This window comes from Manis pentadactyla, chromosome 10 (genome assembly GCF_030020395.1).
Source record: "Manis pentadactyla isolate mManPen7 chromosome 10, mManPen7.hap1, whole genome shotgun sequence".
NCBI lineage: Eukaryota > Metazoa > Chordata > Mammalia > Pholidota > Manidae > Manis > Manis pentadactyla.
Window position 1 is genome coordinate 51999904 of NC_080028.1, and position 23580 is coordinate 52023483.

The 23580-nt window shown below is 38.3% G+C and overlaps 1 protein-coding gene across 2 annotated transcripts in view; it reads left to right on the top strand.

Annotated features, from left to right (window-relative positions):
* Nucleotides 1-1910: 1910 nt before the first annotated feature.
* SLC16A7 (solute carrier family 16 member 7) overlaps nucleotides 1911-23580 on the top strand; it is a 172900-nt gene continuing 151230 nt past the window's right edge. The window contains exon 1 of one of the 2 annotated variants that reach the window (XM_036894994.2): nucleotides 1911-2105. The gene's annotated coding sequence lies outside the window, so the exon portion shown is untranslated. Of the gene's footprint in view, nucleotides 2106-3549; nucleotides 3763-23580 lie in introns of those variants that run through there. The other variant, XM_036894993.2, reaches the window with a different exon arrangement.

A 23580-nucleotide genomic window follows, 5' to 3' on the forward strand; every position in this document is an offset into this window, starting at 1 on the left:
CAGTCTGTCAAACTTAAGTTACTAGTAATAGCCACCATTTATTCATTTCATATTATCTACCATCCATATCACATATATCCTTTCACCTACATCTTATGCAGCAGGAAAAAGTTGATGTATTTTCTATTTTGTAGCTGCAGAAACTAAAATTCAAGTTTTGTCCAAGGCTGCAGACTAGCTGTGGCAGAAGTAAGGGAATGAGAATTTAGCCAATGATTTAATTTCAGAAGGAGGGCAGAATATGCCACCCCAATATATGGTATTTTGGCGCACTGATTATTATGAATCAGAGCTACTTGAGAAACAGCTGGTGCAAGAAGGACACTTTGACCTTCCTTTGTCACCCTTAAAACAGGAACTCAACCTCTGAGGTGCAGTTACCCTCCCTGCACCAGGAGGTAGAGAGACATCCTTATCGCCAGAGAGGAAATTCATGGTCAATAAGGATGCATCAACAAACCTTGCTACTTCCTTACTAATTAGCTACCCCAAGCCCAAATTCCTTTGTTTTGTCAATTCTTCATAAATGTATGGTTTCCTTGTCTAAAAGGTAAAAAAGTTGCCTGCTTTGGTCCTATATTTAGGTCTTATATTTTGATAGGTTTCCATACATACAAAATTAAATGTTTTTGTCTTGTTAATCTGTATATTATTAGGCCAAGCCAAAAACCTAGAAGGAAGTTTTCCTCTCCACTTGCATGTTTCCAAATTTGTTTACCGTGAATAGACATAGTACTTATCTTCTAGGGTTATTGTATTAATTGAGATAACCCATATAAGTGCTTAGAACAGTGCCCAACAATGATAAGCACTTAATAAATGTTATTACTGTGATTACTGCTACTGTTCTTAACATTTTGATTCTTTGTCCCTTGGGCTTCAAAGCTCCAGTTATTTCAACTAAATTAGCTTGGCTTCTTATAAATTATTGAAGTCCTTGAGCAAACAAGAAAAGTTTCTAGAGAGTTACAACCTTGAATATGACTTTTATCTTTTTCACTTTTTAGGATTAGGAATGGGGCGGGTGGGGGTAGGGGGGAGAAGTCAGCGAAATTGGTAGAAAAATTATAATATGAATTCTCAAAGCCAAGCCCTTATTTATTCTTCTGGACAGTTTCTTCTTTTTTTCCTAACCAGCAATTCAACACTAACGACATTAAAGGAACACAATCTTTGGTGTTACCTAAACCTTCATTTCCCGCCCTTCCTCTTTCCAGCTTCCCCAAGAAACCTGTTCCAGACGGCGTGGGGGTCGGGGAGGAATAAAGGTAGAAGAAACCAAATCAATGACTGTGGAAAGACCATTATCCCTAGCAGTAGTCATTGACAAAAAACTAAATTCTACTTTGAAGAATTAAATAATTTGAGAAACTGAAAATGAAAGGAATTATTTCTAAGTGACTTTTTGTTTCCTGTGTCAGCTTTTGTGCTACTTTGTACACGCCTCCACCCACGTTGTGAATTTCACCTCAGCGTGATTTGTTTGGGGGCCTAACCTCCAACACCGGCAGCCTCCCCTCCCCTCCGAAAAAGACCTTGATTGAAAAATGTCCCTAAGCTTCCCTTCCAAACCCACAGTGCGAGCCTTCCCATCTCCCTGCACTCCGCCGGGATCCTCCACTTTCGCGCGCTGTCCTCTCCTGCAGGTTGCACGACTCCCTGGGTTATTACCTAACTGAGCTCCCGCACACCTGCCTGCTAGGTTTGCACCACGTACTTCAGGGATAGAGTGTCACAACCGATATGGAGCCGCAGCTCTCTCTACCTGACTTTCGGCTTTCTCTCGTGGTCAGAACCAATATCTGACGTGGAGTGCCCCAGCCGCCTAGAGTCTACCGCGCCTACAGTCGCCTGGAGCATGCTCAGTCCGCGCCAGTCCCGGGCGGCAGGGGCCCCCGCCCTCCGCCTCCACCCCGCCCGGCCCGCGCGCTCCCGGGCTCCCTCCAGGGCGCCTTGCCGCCGCCTCCTCCTCCTCCGCTGCGGGCGACGACGCGTCCAGGGGCATAAATAAATAAATAATACCATTCGCTCAGTGACAACGAGGCGAACGGGCCGCGGCGGGGGTGACCCGGGAGCTGCAGCGCCACCCCTGTGTCGGAGACCAGGTAGAGTGAGTGCGCCCCGGGGGAAGGGAGGCGCAGGCGCCGCCGGAGGGGCCGCGAGCGCACGTTGCCACGCGAGCTGCCCAGGTGGCCTCACGCGTGTGTAAAACTGATGGCCAGCCCGTGACAAACGCGCCGACGCACGGCTTGCCGACGAGCCCTTATATAGACAAAACCCCGAAGAGGCCGCCGGAGCAAAGCTCTCGGCCCCCAGCGCGCGGGAGCTGCGGGGTCGCGGGGCGCGCGCTCGGACTGGGGGGCCCTGGGGTCGCTCGCGCGGCCGCGTGCTTCCGGCGGGGAGGTGCCGGCGCTCCGGGCTTTGGCACCCGGACTCTGTTGGCGCCCGGACTCTGTTGGCGCCGGGCTCCCCACTGCTTGCCCACGAGTGTCCCGGGGCTGGTCCCCGCCTGGCGGGTCCCCGGTGCGCCTGTCACCAGCATCCCTCCCTGGGCCTGCGAGCACCGTGGGGTGGCCTTCTACCGCAGAAGGTGGGGACGGGCTTTGGAGAGAGTGTGTGTAGGGAGAGTTTTTTTTTTTTTTTGCAGATGATCGGAGAGGTTGGGAGGAGGGGACGAAATAGCAGGGAGTAGTCCTTCTGTTTGGGTCCCCAGGTAGCATGGCCGGGTGCGGGGGGGAGGGAGAGGTACGAGCGAGCGAGGCCTGCGCCCGGGCAGAAGGGGAGCGTGACCTGAAGGGCCAGGAGAGCCTTGCCTCCCGGGCTCGCGCCGCGTCTGCTGGGCACCTGCGCAGGGGGAGCCGGCCGCCAGGTAGCACAGGAGGCTGGCGAGGTGGTTCACGTGCGAACTGCCTCTTCGGCGGATGCCGCGCCGCAGCCGCGCTCTCTACCCCCTTTTCTCCCTTACTTCCGCCAAAGAGATTGCAGAACGCCCTGGCCAGCAAGGCAGTGACCGAGGCCGCTTTCCCGCTAGGGCTGGCGAGGAATTCTGTGGTCTAGGCCAGGGGTGTTAAATCACCCCCCACCCGACGCACACACCCAAGGGATAGGAAATGAGGGCTCTTTCTCTACAAATGACTGCCTCTTCTTCGTGGAGAAGTAGTACTGATGGGCTGGGTTGAATGAGAGCGGACTGGTCGTAGTAGGAAAGCTAATATTTCCTGCCCTCCCCTCCCCGGTCCAGGGAGAGACGCAGACAAGGAATAAAACTGCGGGCAGTTTTGTGGGTCATGTGAAAAAGACTGGGCAGGAGGAAACAGTGGGCGCAAGATGCCCTTTCCTGGCACCCCATGCTTTATGGCTAAACCCATACCAAAAGCTCAAGAGGGCTGCACATTTTGAGCAGCCAGCCACATTAGCTTCAAAGTGTGTCTTCAGCACCACAAGTTCTAAGTGTGCATTTGGGGGCGTGTTGCTGAAGTCAGAGCTGGGTGGAGACTGCGGAGAACAGATCAGGGTTGGACAAGGTGACCCTTATTTAGCCTGGTGAAGCAATCCTAGCGCCACTTTGTGCTTCTGGGTACTTCGCCTTTAGAACAGTCTAAGTGAGCCGGCGACTGAATGATCTCAGTGAGGAAAGATTATTACCTCAAGCAATTCAGTGTGTTGTGTAACAGCTCATAAAATCAAAAACTGGGTTTTGCAAAATTCACATCAAGAGCTTGCAATGACTACTCTTTTCCCCCAAGGAGTCTTTCAATAATGGTAAGTGATCTTAAATTTTAATACCCATTTCCCAAAGTCCGCCTCCTCTGATGTGTGCTCAGTTTATTTCTAGACATGCATTTTCTTTCTTTCTTCTTATTTTTTTAAATATCTGGCTTATATTTTTGGCCTTGAGCCCTCCAGAAGGGAAGAAGAGCATAGTGACCTAAAGAGAGAGCCCTTATCCAGTGTCATATTCCAGGATCATGGATCTGAAATAACAGGAAGTCTGCATTTGCTTTTACTTCTGAATTGATTCACTAAACATTTTTTTTTGAGACATTCAAATGGGAGAAGGTAATTACCTTTAGAGTTGGATCCAGACTTGGCTCAATTCTACACTTTTGTAAGGTTGAGTAACTGTTTAACAGAGTCATCCTAGGTTTTTCTTGTCCCTAAGATGGGATTGGTGGTCCCTACCCTGAAATGCTATTGTGCGGAATACAGGGTGTAGATTGCATCTAATATATAGGTGAGCTGTATTTGAGCCTCTGAAATCATTCCAGAAATTGCACTGTGATTACCAAGGTGAATGAGGTTGGAATTCAGATCTCAAAAAATTCACGTCTAGTCATCCAGTTAATTTTCCTCCGATCCTGTTGGCCTTCATTGTCCTCCTCTATAAACCATCCCAAAGCAAAAGAACTGCTCCTGGTTTCCTCCTCTTGAAGTGATCTGTGTTCAAGTGAACTGCCTTGTAATATCTGATCTGGTCTTCCCTTAGGCCAATTACTCTATTTGACTTCGAATTCTAATATTTGGGTGGGCATCCTTATTTCCACTCTACATGAACTCTGAGAGTAGAAACCATATGTGATTCATCTGGAAACCCCATGGGACACAGGTTTCTGGGTCAGGACAGGGTGCAGGGTAAAAGCAGGGACTCTAAAGACTGGCCTGTCTGGGTTTTGGCCACTTACTACCTGGGGAAGGTTGTTAAACCTCTCTAAATCTTGATTTCTTCATGTGTGAAAACCTTTTGAAACCTGAGTTACTTTGTGTGTAAAAAGAGCATAATATTCAATTTAATGTGTTGGTTGTGAAGATTAAATGAGATAATAGCTGTGAAATACTTAACATTGTGCTGAGTTCATACATAGAAATAACTCAATCTGAAATAGCTAGTGTTAGGTATTCAATATTTGACCTTATGGCTGTTAGGTTGTTATAGGGATAGCTGGTTTATTTTTCTTAACATATTTCAGGAAACCTTTGAAATGCCAGGTTTCCCATTAGATGGCAAAACAGTATTGGATTGCATAATAAACCGTTAAATGGATTCTCATTGCTGAGAGGTCATCCTGGTTTGTCACAGGCTTTCTCAAAACTGGACCAAAGTGATTAGGAAATATGTTGGGAAACTGCACATTGTCTCAGTGAGTAATACTACTTATTTTTTAAGAAAACTTACAGAGAAAGCTGCATTCTCAACTTGTCCTTTAGATGATGAACCGAGGGGCCTAGTCTACCTTCTTGGGAGCTCTGGTGGTTTGAATCACAATATGAGAGGGTAACCTAATGTGGACCATTGTTTAGAGGAAGAAATAATGCTTACCACATATATATGGCAGTTAGTAAAGAAGGAAGGGGTGTATGTGCATTATATGTGTAAACTGTAATCATCAGGAACACTGGGAAAATATTAACCACAAACTAAACAAATTGACCTTGACTATAATAAAACTATTCTAGCTAAAGCTGGACTACTTGGTGCTTGGTAAGGTAAGCCGTAAGAACATATTCATAAATCGCTGTGTTAATAATTGATGCAAATATTTTAAAAAATAATTTTCTTATCTTAATAACAAAAATCCCTTGCAAATGTTTTCATTAAGATTCATTGAAATCCCAGATGAGTTCATGAAAGTCTTGCAGGATAATTGAGTGAGAGCTACAAGATGCTGGTGTAAAGATACTTTCATTAAAAGTTTTGTGCAGTTAGGATAGTTCCACAAAAATCGACATATTATGTGGTTCAATTATCTAAACTGGTGATTAATTAATGGTAATATGTGGCCTTAAAACAGTAATTTTCAATTGAATATATTTAGTATGAATGGAATGGTGATCATGAGAAATATTTGTTTAAATAAAAGATCTGTATAAAATATTGATATTTTTTGGAAAACATTTTATTTCAAACATTGGCTGTTTCTTCACCTAATAACATGGTGAAATGCATTTGTATTAATCATCTATACCCCTATAGATGATTAATTTGGTATAACTGTATATCTGTAAACAGATTCTGATTACAAGTAATTTGTAAAGAATTACACTTTATAAGAAGAAGCTGCCCTACTAAGTAATTTATTTGAAGACCTTATTTCTTTTGGAACTAGATTAGGTATGCATACACAGTAAAACTAAAAGGCATGCATATGCTTGAAAAGTTTCTAAGGGATGACCTATAACATGAGACTTGGCTCATTTTAAAATTGATTCTCTGTAATTTCAGAATCTGAAGTTTTATCTGTTCAACTATGCAAAAGGTGCAGTCTGTGATAGCAACGTTATGTGACAGTGTTTCTCAGTAGGGGATGCTATTGGCATTTTTGGCAGAACACCTCTTCATTGTGTGGCAATGCGTCTTTCACTCTGGCACATTTAGTGTCTGTGGCCCCTGTCCTTCCTGTACTAATAATGTCCCTACAGTCATTCTAATTATCAAAAACACCCTCTACCTTTCAGTATACCCTCTTTGAAGAGTGGAATCAGATGTGGCTAAAAGCTATTGGCCAGTAGGATCAAACTGAGAATGTTTAAGGAAATAATCCTTGAGATCTGAGTATCTTCAAATAGATTCTTTCATTTTTTTTCTTCAAAGGATAAAAAGAATCATCTCATGTGAAAACACTTTGATTTGAAGGAATTAAGTTCTTTCTTGTAAGGTCTATTAAATATTAACATTTAATAACCAGATAATCATTGACTTGCTAGACTCCAGATATTTATTTGCTTTATCAACAGCTTTGGCAATATGGGCGTCTGACCTTATTAAACTCCCCTTGGCTTCTGTGTGCTCTTTGTTCTCCTCTGACTGCTCATTTGCAGCTCCCTCCACTCCTCTTTCACCTCCAGCCCACCGAAGTCTATGTGCCTCAATTTCTGTTTTGAGTTTGCCTTTTGTGTATATTCTATCAGTTGGCAAAGCTCATCTTCTCTTGGTGTCTGCTTTCTCCTCCTTAGGAATAACTCCCAAGTTCACTAGCCGTGACCTTCATTCACATCAGCTCCAGGCTGACCTTCCGAAGTGCCTGCTGGACAGCTCCCTTTCACTGTGGCGCTAACCACTCTGATCCTGTGGTCACTTCTGAACTTTCAATGTCTTCCTTCCTTCTATGATCCCCATAGCTTTTAGTGGTATCAGCATCCTAGTCTAGAACACCCTAGTCTAGGGTGTTTTAGACACACACACCCCCAACCTTGAATCTCACAGTCAGTTGCTAAGTCCTAACAATTGTATGTCCAAAATACTTCTTTGACCAGTTTCCATTTTTCTGTTGCTGCCGCAGAGTTGGGGACACTTTTGACATATTATGTAGAATTACTGGTCTCTCGGCAGGTCTCTCACCTATGGCTCTCACTCTACCAGTTCTTTCTGTACATGCCACCAGCTACTCTTACTGCAGTACACCCCCTTATCTCCCTGTTACTAACACTGGTGACTCCCATCGCCTAGGTCTTAAGGACCAGCGTTTGTCCCTGTAATTCCAAAGAGTGTTTCCAGGCGCATCTTCCATTGCCACCGTACTTGAGTCAAACTGAATTCTCCTCTGCCTCATTCATCTGCATTCTGTTTCTTACCATGGTACCATTATTTCGTCTTAAAATGCTCTAACTTCTTGCTGTATCCTCACCTTCAAAGCTGAGCTTACATACCATGTTCAGATTTCCTCTGAAGCCTCTGCAAAGGTAAAAGCAGTTTTTCTAAAATTTCAGTAACATTGTGTTTGGAATCAGTCTTATTTGTTTTAAGCATTTTATTATAGTTACATTTGTATAAGTTTTCAGTGTTTCCTTAAGTACAAATTTCTGGATGTCAGAAATAATGTACCCATATTTGCATATCCTTTAGCACTGTGGTAGATTATGGAGTTGCAAGGAATTTAGAGGACATCTGTTTCACTTTTATGTATTGTTTCTTCAGTATCTTCAATAAATCACCATGTACTGTTTATTTTAAGTATGCTTGCTTTTTTAAAGGTGTTGCTACTAAATTCTTGCTTCTACTAAGGGTCCTTACTCAGCTTCCTGAGACCACACAAAATAAATCTCTTTCTGGGTTGATTGATAGCCTGTACATATGTGACAACAGTTCATATGTCTTAAAGTTTTTTTCTATGAATTTAACATATTCCGTTTTTCTACTTGTTCTATATGTGACCTGGCTGTTTTTGGGGGTCACTGTGTTTTTGGAAGCATTCAACTTTAGGAAAGTCCAGGTAGGGAATTGATCAGTGCCTACTTCATATCAACCTTGGGAAACTTTTAAGTTCTGCTGATGATTTTCAGAGGCATAAGCAAGAAATAACCCAGGTCAAGTTAGTCAAGCTAAATTAAGCTTTGTTTGTATGACTAAATTGGTGGTGTCTGCTGAGGAAATTTTCAAGGCTGGTCTCTGTTTTGGATTTTAGTAATACCATTTAAGTGCACCCTATGTGTCTGATCTTTTATATGTAGTAATTCTAATCCACATTATTACTGTGTAAGTTAGATTATATTCATTTACAGATAGAGAGAATAAAGACTCAGCAAGAGGAGACTGCCTGTTAGAGAACCCCAAGAGGCAATGCCTCAGTGCAGATAAGACACTAATGGCAATTAGAGTTTGCTCCCATATCTAAATCGATTTAAATTACTCAATAATTAAATATTGCTATATGAAATATTCTGCAGAGAGACCTGAGAAGAATGTATAAGGTATGGCACCTGACACCCTGAGATGACTGTAATTTCAGAGATATTCTCCATGTATGTACTAGTTAAAGGTGTGATCCTGAGAAGGATTAAGTGTCAACATAAATAATGGAGAGCAGTGATTGTCTGTACAGAGGCTGACGAACTATAGCCCTTGGGCCATATCTTGCCCGCTGTCTATTTTCATAAATAAAGTTTTCCTGGAATACAGCCACACCCATTAGTTTCTTTATTTTCTGTGGCCAATTTCCTGCTGTAGGGTAGAGTAAATTAGTTGTGACTAAGCCTACAAAGCCTAAAATATTTACTATCTGGGACTTTAGAGAAAGGTTTTATTGAATCCTGCTCTAGGATTTCAGAACAGGGAGACTTTGCTATGTGATGAACGAGTCAAAGGCTTTAATGAAAGAAGCGGAAATGTTTTGGAGCTGCGAGATGGGGAGTCTTTAAGTGAAATGAGGAAATTATCATCGTAGTTGTAATAAAACTCAAAAGCAAAAGCAAACATAGATAAATACAGAAGTCTGCTGAAGTGTAAGGATCGTATTACTATATATAATTCATATATATGTCTGAGTATGTATTATAATCATTTGTCTAGTAATCATCTAGAACAGTGATTCTTAAACGATGAGACCTTTGAATCAATTGGTGAAGTGTTTAAAAATAAGATTTTTGTTTTAGTTGGTAATATGTGATACTAAAGCATAGTCTGTAGAGAAAATCATTGATCTAGAATGGTTATTCATTTAATAACATTGATTATTTTATGTTGACAGAAAATTATTTTTCTTATATGTTGTGTTCACCTTCAAGAAGGGCATGCATGCTAGCCATACATTAATAATTTTTGCCAATCACTGCTTATTAAAGAAGAAAAACCTAGATATCTAAGTACACAACTAAGTGCCAGCACTATACCAAAGGCATGTCATACGTTCTCATTAGAAACCTACAGGAGCCCTATGAAGTTGATAATGTTATTCCCATTTTACAAAAGAGAACACTAAGAACAAATAATTGGTTTAATATTATAATACTAGCAAACAGATCATCTTTATTATGACTAAGAAATTAAAGTTAAAAAAAAACTTTTGGAGCTGGGACATCTGTAGGAATGGACTTTCAGAAACTTAAAAAAGAAGTGAATTTGCCACTTTGCTCTATCGTGTGACTTAATTCTTTTCTATTAAAAGCATTAGGCCATATTTTTATAAAAATTGAGTCTGCGTTCACTTCAAATGCTTTTGCAGAACTTTATTGAAAATACTGATGTGTTACTGAACCAGAATTTTCCGTATCCCTTTTCTCTTTGCTTTCTGTTTCTGACTCTTTTTTCCTAAAATTCTTTCTCCCTTTCCTTGCCTCTTAATGTTAAGTGGTTTGTAATATCCTCTTTTTCCTCACCATATCTGTCCCATCTAGGTCCCAGTTACTTATTGCATGGTGTCTTCGATGTAGTCATAAAGTGCTTGAATGGATTTTCATACAGTGGCCTCTTTCAGAAGAAAAACAAAGACTCAATAGAATGGAACACCAGTTTCTTTTTCTGAATTGCAAAGGGACAGATACTTCAGAAAAATTTGCATATCACCAATGGATATGACAAAATAATAAGTAGATAGATAGGAAAAAGTGAATGATTCAGAAGCAGAAGAGAGTATAAGGAAGTGTAAGCCCATCCTCCATGGACCCTATTAGCATCTCTGTGGAGAGTAACCTGGCCACCTGTGCCATGGGGAGAGTATTAATTACACACAGTAAAGGTCTGCTACAGGAGACTTACAGACATAGGAATTAAAGCTCACCTAAATATTATTTCCTTTTTTGTCATTAATTTTCTAAGTAATATATACTGTTAATTTAAGAAAAAATTCTTTGGTGAGGAGACATGCAAATTTTTATTTTTTCATGTTTTTATCAGTAACGTTTGTTTTTCTACCTCAGTAAGATACCTGGGCCCATTATCTACATTTGTTCTCAAATGTTCAAAAAACAGGAAGAGAGACTTTAATATACAACTCACCAATTAAAAAAATTATTTTAAATGCTTAGAAACCTAATTATTACTATTCATTGGGATACCTTCAAGATTTATGATCAAAATTATAATGCATATTTGGTCTATAACTTTCATTTAAGAGTGAGTGGCCCATACAACTTTTTTAGTCTATAAACTGTTTTAAATTATTTCACATTTTATTAGGCCCATTACTTTACTAGCTTTTGTCTTGAAGCAATAATACTTAATGCATCCTTAGTGATACATTCACGTGTTGAGTCGTAGCCTGTAAAATCTAAACTTAAAACTGCAAGTTTTTGGTATTGTGTCTTAAGGATTTTTGGGAGGATTTACATACTCAGATTTTTGGAAAGGGGCAGGAGAAGCCAAGTCACATGCTTTATGCCTGTTGTGTGGCAGAGATAAGGCTGTGGGGTTTTATATGAGTCACTGACATAATCCTGAGTCCTGATCTGACAGCCTCAGTAGCCCTTGAATGTGGGCATCATTATCACTAACTTAGGATGGAAATGAAACATCTGATGTCTTAGGTGGGTTAGGTAACAGAGCTCTATTTCCAAAATTAACGTTTTCCACTCATCTCCATGTAGTCTTCCCAGGTAGAGTAGAATCCTCTCTCTGCACCCTTTTTGTAGAAAAGGGAAATTACGGGGAAGGTAAAAGGGAAATACTTGGTATTTTGTCCTTTTACATGTGCTAATTTAAAAAAAATCACATTTTTAAGTATCAAAATCACACCTGGAAGTCTTTCTCCAAAAACAAAAGATAGAAAAGGACAAGAAAAATGTTGGTTTGCTCTAACAAAATAGCACAGACTGGGTGGCTTATAAACAACAGATATTTACTTTCTCACAGTTCTGGAAACAGCAAGTCCAAGATCAGGGGGCCAGCATTTTTGGGTGAAGACCTTCTTGGATAGCTTATAAACAGAATTTTCTTTTTCTCATAGTTCTGGAAACTGCAAGTCCAAGATCAGGGTGCCAGCATGGCTGGGTGAAGGCCTTCTTGCGGATTGCAGACTTCTGGTTGTGTCCTCTAAGGGTGGAAGGAATTTGGGAGGAGGAACTCAGGAGCTCTGTGGCATCTCCTTTATAAAAGCACTCATCCCATTCAGAGGGCTCCTCCCTCAGGACCTAAGCACCTGACAAAAGCCCCACTTCTTAATACCATCACTGGGCATTAGGATTTCCACATGAATTTGTGTGTGTGTGTGGGGCACAGACATTCATTCAGATCTTAGCACGTACACATAATCCTTGTTTCAAAAATGCCCACCCTGTGAACTCTGTGTCTTGAGGCTGATTAGCACCAAGAAATCAAGTAGACGTGGATAACACTATTATTTTAGGATTATGTTCACATAGTTGGGATTGAATATTGTTTTACTGTTTTCTGAGTTCTTGGTTATGTTGAATTAAATAGGCACATTCAGCTCCAATTATTCCTTACTAGGAAAAGCTGTTCATATCTAAAAAAAAAATCTTAGTAATATTTGGTTCATTAAAAGATCTGAGCTTCATTATAATTTGAATATAAATATAAATTCAATGTAAGAGTCCATCTTAAAACCCTTTCAGAGAGATTTAGGAAGTCCTTCCTTATAAGCAATTTAGCTGTTAACCTTAGCCTTTTGGCAGGAACAGGCCCATTCAACTGCAGTGCCTTGAAGATGGTGGTATAATGAAATTCCAGCAGCAAGGTTTAAAAATGTTTTTCTTTCATAATAAAACAACTTTAAAATAATGACTGAAAATACTACCTGTTTCAAAATGTGAGGTGGTTGAGTTGAACACAGTCTCTTGTTCAAGGTTTTATTGTGTCTAATACTGTTACAGAATGAGTGCGACTTTTTTTCACATATGACAAGAAAATGTAATTTGTGCATTGTTATTAAGATATTTCTTCCTTGAGTCCAAAAAGATATACAATCAAGGAGGCATGGGAAAATGATCAGGTATCGTTACTACCTACTGAGTAGTATTTTACAGGAAAGAGTTGATGAGGAATGTAGGAAATGCTCCATTCTTAATTGAACCCTTTTGTGGACAGATTAAGAGCATAGACCCATCTATTTTTTTAGACAATGTATAGTAATTAAGTTGCAGTTTACCAAAGCTGAGTCTAAGGATGGATAATTCAAAGAGAAGTCACACAAATCAGGCGTTCCTGTGTGCACAGAGCTTCTTCCACAACAGTGGAACTAGAGATTCAAGTGGAAAACGTGCTAAGATTATGACCAACAATCCTATTAAGGATTATTCATTAATCCTGAGTTAAAGAAATATGATATTCCTAGAGAGTCCACTGGGATGAGAAAAAGTTTCTGTATGAGTTGTTTGGGCTCTTGGAAAGGACCATCTTTTGTAATTAAGTCATTAATGATTTCAAAGGAAGTGGTTCTGATATGCCCCTTTTGTAATTAAAATGCATCAGAATAACATAATCTGGTTGAAGTGACATGCTTATTTAACTTGGTTTCATTAGAGAATCAAACTTTGTTTTAAAAAAATCATACAGTCTTTACCTATGCAGTCTTCCCTTTTCTACATTCCCGGGAAGTGTGTCAAATTCCTAGAACTCTAAAAATAAAAACAATCGCAACGACACAATTTCACAATACGTTAGTATAATTTCTGTTTCAAATATGCCAATGATCACCAAATAGAGACTTTCTCTTCTTTCATCTGCCATTGACTTTTCCATTTTCTTTACAAGCTCTTCTAAGAGGAATTTCCTAGTAGGGTTGAAAACAGGTATGTGGAGAGAAGTGTGTGCCAAGATTAGCAAACATTCAGAAGCTGAGTTTGCTGCCTCGGTGAAACCAACACAGTGTAGTCACACAGTTGCTCCAGTAACACAGGCAAAATCACCAGGCATTCTTATCTCTGGGTGACCGTTTCTGTCCTTGGAGTGTCATGGATGTTGCAGAAATCTGTTTTTGACCTGTTGCTAAAAAGTGTCCTAATTGACACAGACACTTGTGCACTGACACTTGTGTTTTCTGTACTTCACCTTTGTGCTCTTAAGATGTGGATTTATCTTGTGACCTCAGCAGTACCAGCAAGTCTAAAAAGATGAGCCTATTAGAGCCTGCTTGTTGCTTCATCTTGGACCCTGACCTGGTTCCTGCTCCAGGACTTGACTCTGATGGATCTTGGCATTGATGCTGGCCAGGCCCTCGTAACTGTTCCCTGAAATGCCCTTCCATTTTACTGGAAGGGGAAACTACAAATAATAGTCATGGAAACCTTAGAGTTTGCAGAAGCCAGTCTGATAAAGAAAAGCATAAAGGACAAGCAACAGCATGATGCCTATGGTAACTGGCTTAGAGCTTTACCACCCCGGGGCCTGTAACCTTTAGGTGTAAATACATGGAGAGGGAGTTCATTGTACAGCAGTTTGCTTGTCATATAACAGAAGAGTTGGAGGCACTTATTAAAGTGTTTACTGATTTTAGGAAGTACTCTAGATAACACCTGAGTAACATCATTTTATGAGAATTCTTCTGAGCAAGGCATTTTATCATTTAGTTTGAACAAAACCAAAAAGATTAGACAACAACAATAAAAATTTGTCATGCAATTCAAATATTCTGGGCAGATCACTGAAAGTGTCTGGATTTGCATTTAAAATTTCGACAAGTAAGCTTAAGTTTTTCTTGAATTTGTTTTAAATTTTGATAGGATAATTTTGTTTTTAAATGAAAAAAATAAGTTTTTCATGAATACAAAAAGAAATATTCTGAGTTGGTTTTTAAGTTAACTTACTTGGCTTTTACTCTGTAAAACTCATCTTAAGATTCTGCTAGATTGTATTCCTTAAGTCACTCAGTTGTCTCAAGTCATCCGTTTGTAAGGTTATAAAATAAAGAATGCTCTGTAGAATCAGGAAGGGAACCAAGTCACTTTTATTCTGGAGAAAAGTACAGTCCTTGGGTATTAAAGGAATTTCAGCATTTCCAGAATAAGCCCATTATATGAGGAGAGCTAAGATACATACAATTTATTTCCAGTTTTCCTAACGTTCATTATTTAAAAGGTAACTAGAACTCATTTCTACTTTAACATTTAATAGCATATTTTCTAGAATCATTACCCAGTTAAAAGTCATATTCTGCCTGAGTGAGAATGAGTGGGGTTTTGTAGCTTGTAATTGTTACATGTTGTGATACAAATGCATTCTTTGAAGAGGTGGCTGGCTAACTTTATTAAATAGTTAATCTAGACATTTTTTCCTTAATGCATAGTATTTTGAGTTCATATGTAGTGTGTACATGAAAACACTTCATTTTTTTAGCATTACTGTTAGTCCCATTTCTCCATAAAGGATAAAATCAAAAAACTTAGTTTGCTTATAGTATTTCTTTATTCTGCCAATCTTGAGTCATGCACATATATTACCTAATTTAGTATACATGGATAACATTTGTAAAGGCAGATGGTTTCTTCTCATTAGTATATGCACCCTTGTCATCCGTCATTATTAATATACTCATAAAATTGTCCTTGGCTTTGGACAGGCAGTAGCCTCCACACTACAGTCTATTCAGCAAGGCCTAGTTCAGAAATTTCCAAACTTGATTACAGATGTAATTTTTTGAACAGAATTTCGTAATAGTGGAATTTTATGGAAAACCATTTAGGAAACATTGCCTCGAGGAAAGACCTTTGTGTTTAAAACAAAATTGAATTTTGAAAGTATTATTTATAAAGCCCTGCATGTGTCTGAAGAGTGCTAAATGTGGGTTTCATTTTCATAGTTCTGAACGTGTAACATATTCTCAGCGTTTTACAATGCATGTCAAAGTAGGTAGCCCCTGTCCCTCTTTTTGAGATAAAATGGCAAACATCAAGATCATATGGGTTACTAAAATTTTAATGTTAATATAATAAACAATAATAAAAAGCAAAATGATAAATGGAACTTTTAAGGTGAGGAATTAATTGTTGAGATCTGGGAGCTCTGTCCTGAGGGACTCAAAATAATTTAAATCTAACAATTATTGGGACTAAGTGAACATTTCCCATGTGAGGCCTCCATGGTTATTTTGTTTATTATTCATAGAGTAACTCTTATTTCCCAAATCTTGGGGTTTTAATCATTAGAAAAAGCATTTATTTTAGTGACATCTGGTTTCCATGTTTTTATGGGTTGCCACATCATACACAGAGGTATCCAACAATTTTGAACTCCTTTGCTGGTAAAAGTTCTTAATTACTGAAATATAACTTTATTTTACTATTGTTAGCTAACCAAATTTTGTGTAATCTTGAGGGTTTTGTTTTGTTTTCCTTTGATTTTGCCTCACAGGAGGCAAAGACATGTAGTGGGTGTTGCAGGAATACTAAGAAAAATACATTGAAACCTTTTCCTGCCATCTGTAATACAAATTATCTTTCCTTTTATAGCTATAGCATTGTAGCTTGTAGCCATATATTTGAATTGCTTAATTATCAATACCATTTATGTGCTTATTTGCTAAATAGACTTCACATATTTCCAATACATGCAACTCAGTATACCTAAATTGTTTTTCTCACCACCTTCTAAAGCTTTGTTTCATATAAATTCATACCCAAGAATTTATTAAACCACATGGTTAACCAACATAAATTGCTGTATTATTATGGATGCTTAGTATCTTTCTGTTTCCTGCTTTTCCATATAATCTCATTCCATTCTTTCTAGCATGACTGAGACTAATGGAATTAAAAATATTATTGTTCTAAGTCATGGTATTAAATTGTGTGTAAAAGTCACCTACATTCTAGAAGCACAAGAGCAAGTTTCCTAGATTTTGACTAACGTTTGCCCACCACTGAAACAGCACACCAGACTTTTGCTTCACATTTCCTACAACTACCAAGGTATGGAAAATAAGGATTATACAAAGCTAATTCTTTTAAAGTAGAATGTTCCCTTCCAAGCCCAAAATGCATGACAGCAGTCTTATTTGTGATCTTCCTTTCTTAATAGTGGTTCTGGAAATAACCTACACCTAGATGTTAAGGTCAAGGACTTCCAAGGAGAAACGGTTGTGACTTTTGATCACTGACACCATCATTCCTTTCTCCCTGCCCACAACTCACTCTTTTTCTTGATTTTGTGGGAAACACCTATCTATCTTTACTGGAATTTTGGTATAAAAAAATGATACCCTTATAGCAGAAATGGTCTCTTACTTGGAAGCTGGTATCTCTTTCTATGTAGAGTTTTATGCTGATAGAATTTTGTGGTTTTTCTATTCCTGTATTTTCCCTTTTACAACTCTTAATTTTAAAGTATATTTTCATGGATCTACTATATTTCTCAACTCCCCTAAAAACTGTACATGCTAGATGTATCTAAAGGAGCATTTAAAAGTATTTGAGTGAGTTGTCATTTTAACGTGAGGATTTCACCAAATACTTCTTGTTGAAATGGACATTTAGGCTTTATGAAATCTGATTCACCAGATATATACCCTTTTCCTATTCATATCCATAGGATTCAAGCAAAGGAAAATTTAAGTTCTAGATTGTATTGAAGACTTCATTTCAAGTTAGTATCATGGGTTTTACAGTCTGTCTATAAGCAGGTTCACACACACAAAGATTGTTTAGTCCAGTGCTTCACCACGTATTAATCTTACAAACTCCATGAAAAGTTTTTACCCAGCTTCAGTTAAAAGGTTTGCAGGCATACAGTGAACTAATCTTACAAGCAACTCATATTTTTCTTAGCTAGCTTCATTTGTTAGTAGTTTAATATTAGCCTGAGAGGGAAAGTGCTTGTGAATTATGTTCTTTACATTTTTATTAATCTATGAATTGGCAACATTCATACCAGAAAGGCAGGTCTTTGACTCCCTGAGGACAGGTTCTAAGGGAATATATCCCCACCCACCACCCTAGTGAAGGTAGCCATCCACACATCACATGATGTGGGTGAGTGAATCAGAGGTGGCGGGCACTGAAGTTACAAGATATCATTAACTCCAAGCTGGTAGCTATGTTGGCATATGTGTGAATGGAAGAAACAGCCAGGGAGAAGGAACATATGCTCCAAAGAAGCCATTATAATGTTATTATAGTTATTTACAAATATTTACTGAGTGTCTGCTGTCCCAGGCACTACCCAAACACTTTACGTATTATTTTGTTTCATCCATACTCATAAGATAGGTCCTATAATTGTCTTTTACAGAAAAAGAACCAAGGCATTGAGATGTTAAGTGATTCACCAAAGTCCACAAAGTTAGTAAAAAACAGATAACGTTTGAGACTAGACACTCTAATCCTAGACTCCAAATTTTAATATTTAAATTGTACTTTAAGCATTTGAAGTGTTCCGGGTCCTATATAGAGAGGACAGCTGCCTGACAACAACACTTTATCTTGACATTTGTGTTTTGTGTAGAGAACTATCTTTTGTTTTCCCCTCTTTTCCTTAAGCTATGTTGAATGGATTTTGATTTCTTGCAACCCTAGATGCCTGCTCATGGAAAAAGTTTGGTTAATCATGTCATTCTAAGTTTTGCCTACGCAAAGAACTCTGAGTGTTATAAGTTCATTGTTGCATTCCAGATGCAAACAAAACAGATCAACTGGGAAATTACTGCCTTGCTATCACATTTAGTAAGAGGATAAAAGAATATGGTCTGCAGTAGAATTAAAACTAAGGAGGCAGTCATCAACCAAGTGGCCTCATGCATGGGTTTAGAATGCAGTTTTTACTATGTGTTCTATAACTCAAGAAGTTATAACATTTCTCTTGGTATTTTCATTAGCTTGGAAAGTCGATGACTAAGACCTTTCTAGTCACTTCCTGTTCCTGGTCTTGCAAAAAAATGATGTCTTTTTGCATTTTTGTACTTTTACTCCTGTTGCAACAGGATAGAATTAGGAACGTGTGTCTCTTGGAAGGCACAGAACACAGGAAGTTGGCAAAAGAAAATGAAGGAGAATCTGCACAGCAGAGGAGGAAGTAGGAGGTATGCATTTGTAAGGAAGAGAAACAAATATACAGTAGAATATACTCAAAAGGGTACCATATGGGATTATTAATCAAACAAAATGATGCACAAAAGTTCACCACCTCCAAACTGGGAGAAATCCTTATAGATTTTATTACTCATAATATGTTTTAAAAATTACCCGTCATACCAATGTCTGATCTTATAGCTTTTTGTCTGCTTTCCTGGGCTGTGTAAAATTGACCCACTGATTGTACTTCCAAGCCCAGTCCAACATAATTTGGTTTGGCAGGCCAATCTCAAAGGAGGCATAATACATAATTAGACGGTCTCTGCCTAGGATCCTAGGAAGCATTGAGGCTAACCTGGAATGTGTGCTCCATTAACGAAAATTGGAGGGATTTGTTTTTAGCAGTTTCCCAACAAGTCTGATTCAAGACTTGGTGCTCATGGCTGACCCAGAGGTCTCCACCATCGTCTCTCAAGTCTGGACCTCTTTCTCTTACAATGGGAGTTACACGCCTGCACTCATGAACCTGAGTTTCCCAACCCCATTTTCTTCTGTTATCAGAGCCACTTTGTGCTTAGCTCCACATACTGATTATTGATTGTAGAAACCTCAGGTTCCCTGTGAATATGTCCTTCACAATCTCCTTCTCTGGGGAGAGAAGGCTTTGAGTTGCCCAGGAGCTGAAGTCCTGCTGCCCTAGTGTGGGTCATGTTTGTGCAGACTTCGGGCTGTCACCCATCAATCAAGCACTCTCCGTTCTCTGGGCCGGGATCCTGATCATGGTGTGGGCTCTTCCTCATCGTTACTGGTGATTGCTGTATGCCCCATTCTCTGCAGCTAACACTGTTCACCTTCTACCAAAATTGCCAAGCTACGATTTATTTTCCTCTCCTTCAATTACAAAGATCTTGAAAAATGAAACCATATCTGGTTTCTTAGGATCCACACAGAGTGTTTGTTTCTTTCTGACAAATCGAGTCTACTTCTAGAATCATTGACCTGTTGCTCACACTGTCCTGACGGCGATTAAATTGCCATGTGTTACTGCTTGGCACTTACTGATGCTAACTGATCATTAATTATTTTGAAGCTGTTGAATATCATTAGGTTTTTATAATATGCCAGAATAAAAGATCAACAGTCTTCTAATGCTTCTTTTAAAGTTGATTAAAACCAAGATTTTGTTTTAGACCCTTTGGATATGTGGTAAGAATCATTTTGTTTTAGATTTTAAGACACATAAACATCAGTTTTAAAAAATTGGTTTTATTAAAATATGAAAATAACTTTTTCTATATAGGAGCTGGAAATTGTGGCATGCTTTTTTATCTTGTCCATTTTTTGGTGGGGGGGTAGAGTTGATGATAAGGAAGCAGATGGTACACTGAGTAATACCTGTTCATGTTAATTCAAGGATGGAAATTTGATTTTGCTTTGAGGAAACTAAGCAGTTACATTTTCAGTATTTCCTCATGCTTGTAACTTTATCTATTTTTTCCATTTCTCTCTCCAGTCACACCTTTGTGTTCTCTGATTCTTCTGATTGAAGTAAATATGAAATTAATGCCTTAGTTACCACTAAATTCTGACCTTGGAGTGCGAAGGTGGTATCATTGCAGTACGTACCTCCCAAGTACTCTGCAGTGTGCTCACAATAATGTCAAGATACATTGTTTAGGAAACTAGAAAACAATCTTTTAATAAGAATAAGCTAACATTAGAAGTATCTATTTAATTACATGTTTAAACATTGTTATCAACCTACTTATGTGTTGCTGGGCTGCTGTGTAAACCAGTAGAATCTTTCTTCCAGGTTGAAAATTGCTTGTTATTCCCCTCTTATTTAAAACAATATGGAAGTTTCTCAAACATTTCAGTTTACTATGTATATTGATAAAATAAGTCAGACTGTAATTATCATTTTCTGTAATCAAATAAAATGCATTACCTGATAAATCTTTTGCCTATTTTTCTATATGATTATCTTTTTTATTGCTTAAAGGTTATTTATATATCCTACATATTATGTGTGTGCGTGTATATATATATATATATATATACATTGCAAATACCTTCCATCAGATTAAGGCTTTCTTTTTCAATTTGTATGTAGTGTCTTTTGATACATGGTTCTGAATTTTAACAGCTGAATTTATCAATAATTTCCTTGTTTGTGTAATTTTTTATTTCTTGCTTAGAACATTATTCCCAACCACAAGGTAATACAGATACTATCCTAAATGTGTCTCGGCACTATCTGATAGACTTTCCTACACTGATGGGAATATTTTGTCTCTGGCGCTGTCCAACATGATAGTCACTAACCACATGTCACGACTGAGCACTTGAAATGTATGTGACTAGTGTGACTGTGGAGCTAAATTTTAAAATTTAATTTTAATTAATTTAATTTTAAGTTTAAGTAGCTCAAGTGGCTATTGTTTATTAGATTGGATAGTTCAGCCACAACTTTGTTTTCTCATGAATGGTGATTCATTTGATGCTCGTTTTTCTGCATAGTATGGGGTGGAATGTGGTGTCCTGTTTTCTCATAGTGATGGCCAGTTATGAAATAAAAAAAAGTCAGTTGTGTGTTTGTGTGTGTGTGTGTGTCTGTCTATCTCCTGGCTTTCAATTCTGTTTTTTGGTGAATTCATCTCTCCTGGCCTGGCACCTCTCCCAGTCGGTCACCACAGCTTTATAATAAACCTAGATACTTAGTAATAATGCACATCCCCCTCCATTTGTTCTGTTTAGGAGTGACTTTGCCATTCTTGGACTTTGATCTTTCGCTATTACACTCAGGTTTTCAGGTAACAAAAAATAGGATTTTTTTTTCATTACTTTTGAATCAAGACATCACTTTGGCATTTCTATGATATTGAAGCTTCAAATTCATGAGCATGGTTTATCTGTTGACTCATTCAGTTCTACTTTCAACTCTTGCATTAAAAAAATTGTTTTCTTCTATAAAGGATTTGGTATATTTTGTTTTTTCTTTTTAAGGAAGAATTATCTACTGAAGGTATTATATATGTTGTCTTTTTAAAGTTACATATTTCACATTTTGTGGACATATATGACCGCAATTCTTGTATTATGATATTTTATTTATCAAACTGACTAGACTAATTAATTCTAGTGCCTTAGTTGAAGATTTTGCATCCTATATAGATAGTTATGTCTGTAATCTGTGTATACAAAAAATATTTTTCTAACCCTTACACTCAGTTTTTTTCTTGTGACTTACTGTTTTGCCCAGGACTTTTAATAAAATGTTGTATAGGTCTGAGAGTAGCAAGCATTCTTGTCTTGTTCCTATTCTCTTAAAGTGATCACATTAATTATGGAGTCACAGATTTTTGTTGGTTTCATAGACTTTGTTAATCAGATTAAGAAATTTTCTTCTCTATTTTTAGATTGGTAGGATTTTGACATGATTGTATGATTTTTCCTATATTCTATCAATGTGGTGAATTATAGTATTTTTTTAATACATATATATGTATATATATGTATATGTATGTTTATATGTGTACATAAATGTGTGTGTGTTTTGGCCCTCAAATTTATGACAGGCTCTCAACATTCATCTCTTTAATGATTTGTTCATATAATGAAAACCAGTGAACTCCCCAATGAATTAAAGAATTAGGATATTAACAAAAATCTATCTACCTATACCTCCTGGCCTCATTTTTTGCTCCTCATTCCTCATACCCCCTCCCCACTCCCACCCCTTTCCAGAGTTAATCCCTATTGTGCATTTTGTATATATTATTCACTTGCTTTATTCTGGTTTTGTTTGGTTTTAATAATAAGTTATATATGGACAAAAGTTTTTTATTTTTTATTCTTTAGTTCTGCAGTTCTTCATGGTCTCTATAATCACATTTTAATGCTTCCTGTTTAAAACATATTTAATTTGTATTTTTCTGATAATGTTGCTCTCTAATGTCTTTAAGGGCCTGATTCTGCTATCTGTAGTCTCTTCTAGCTCTTGCTTTATAATAATGCCTTATAAATGAGCATTGCTTTGATCTGTATCACGTGGGAAGTATTTGAAGTTTGGACTTAGGTGAATTCCTAGTTGAGAAAATTTGCATTTCCTTTTGCCAGAACCTGGGTCATTACCTGGCACTGTAAACATTTTTTTAAAAGATTTTTGAACTCCTTTGATAGTATAGAATTGGGCTGCAAAGTGATGTGAGGGATGACAGTTAGTCATGAATCCTCACATGATACTTTTCGTTCCCTTGATTTATGCCAAGTTTAGAGGCAGACGAATTTCTTTGCAGTTGCCAGCTGTGTATGGTGTGTGTATATGCGTGTGTGTGTGTGCATATGTGTATGGGTGCACGTACTGTTGAAACCTATTGCTGGTACAAAGATGTTGTAGCTTTCTTGGGAAGCAGAGAAGTGTACTACCTTTTGGGCTTTCCAGCCCTAGCTGGCCTTGGGCCTTGTGATCTATTGCAAGGACACTTCGGTCTGTGAAACCTCATGTCCAGGTCCACCCTGTTCATCAAATGTCTCAAGAGAAAACCTGAATAAAGTACTCCTCTTAACCAGCTGGTTTTCTCTTCACTTAGTTTTATTCCCTGGGTATTTCTTTCTATTTTTCCTAAATTACATGCAATTTTTAGTTGCTTTCAATAGAGGGATTTTTATTCTACTTAGGACAGACTTGCACAAATTAACTCAAGTCATAAACTCAGTAATTGGAAATGCAGAGGAATTTCTTGGAGCCTAATGTCAGGAAGCATAGTCAGTTCTTGCTGGAATGGTAATGCAAGACTGAGCTTCCCTGTGGCTTGCCAGTTTTCCATTCTGTTGCAATGTTAAATTACCTACCACTAGTATCCAACACAGTCCAGCTGACTCAGTCTCTCCATGTATTACTTCAGATTC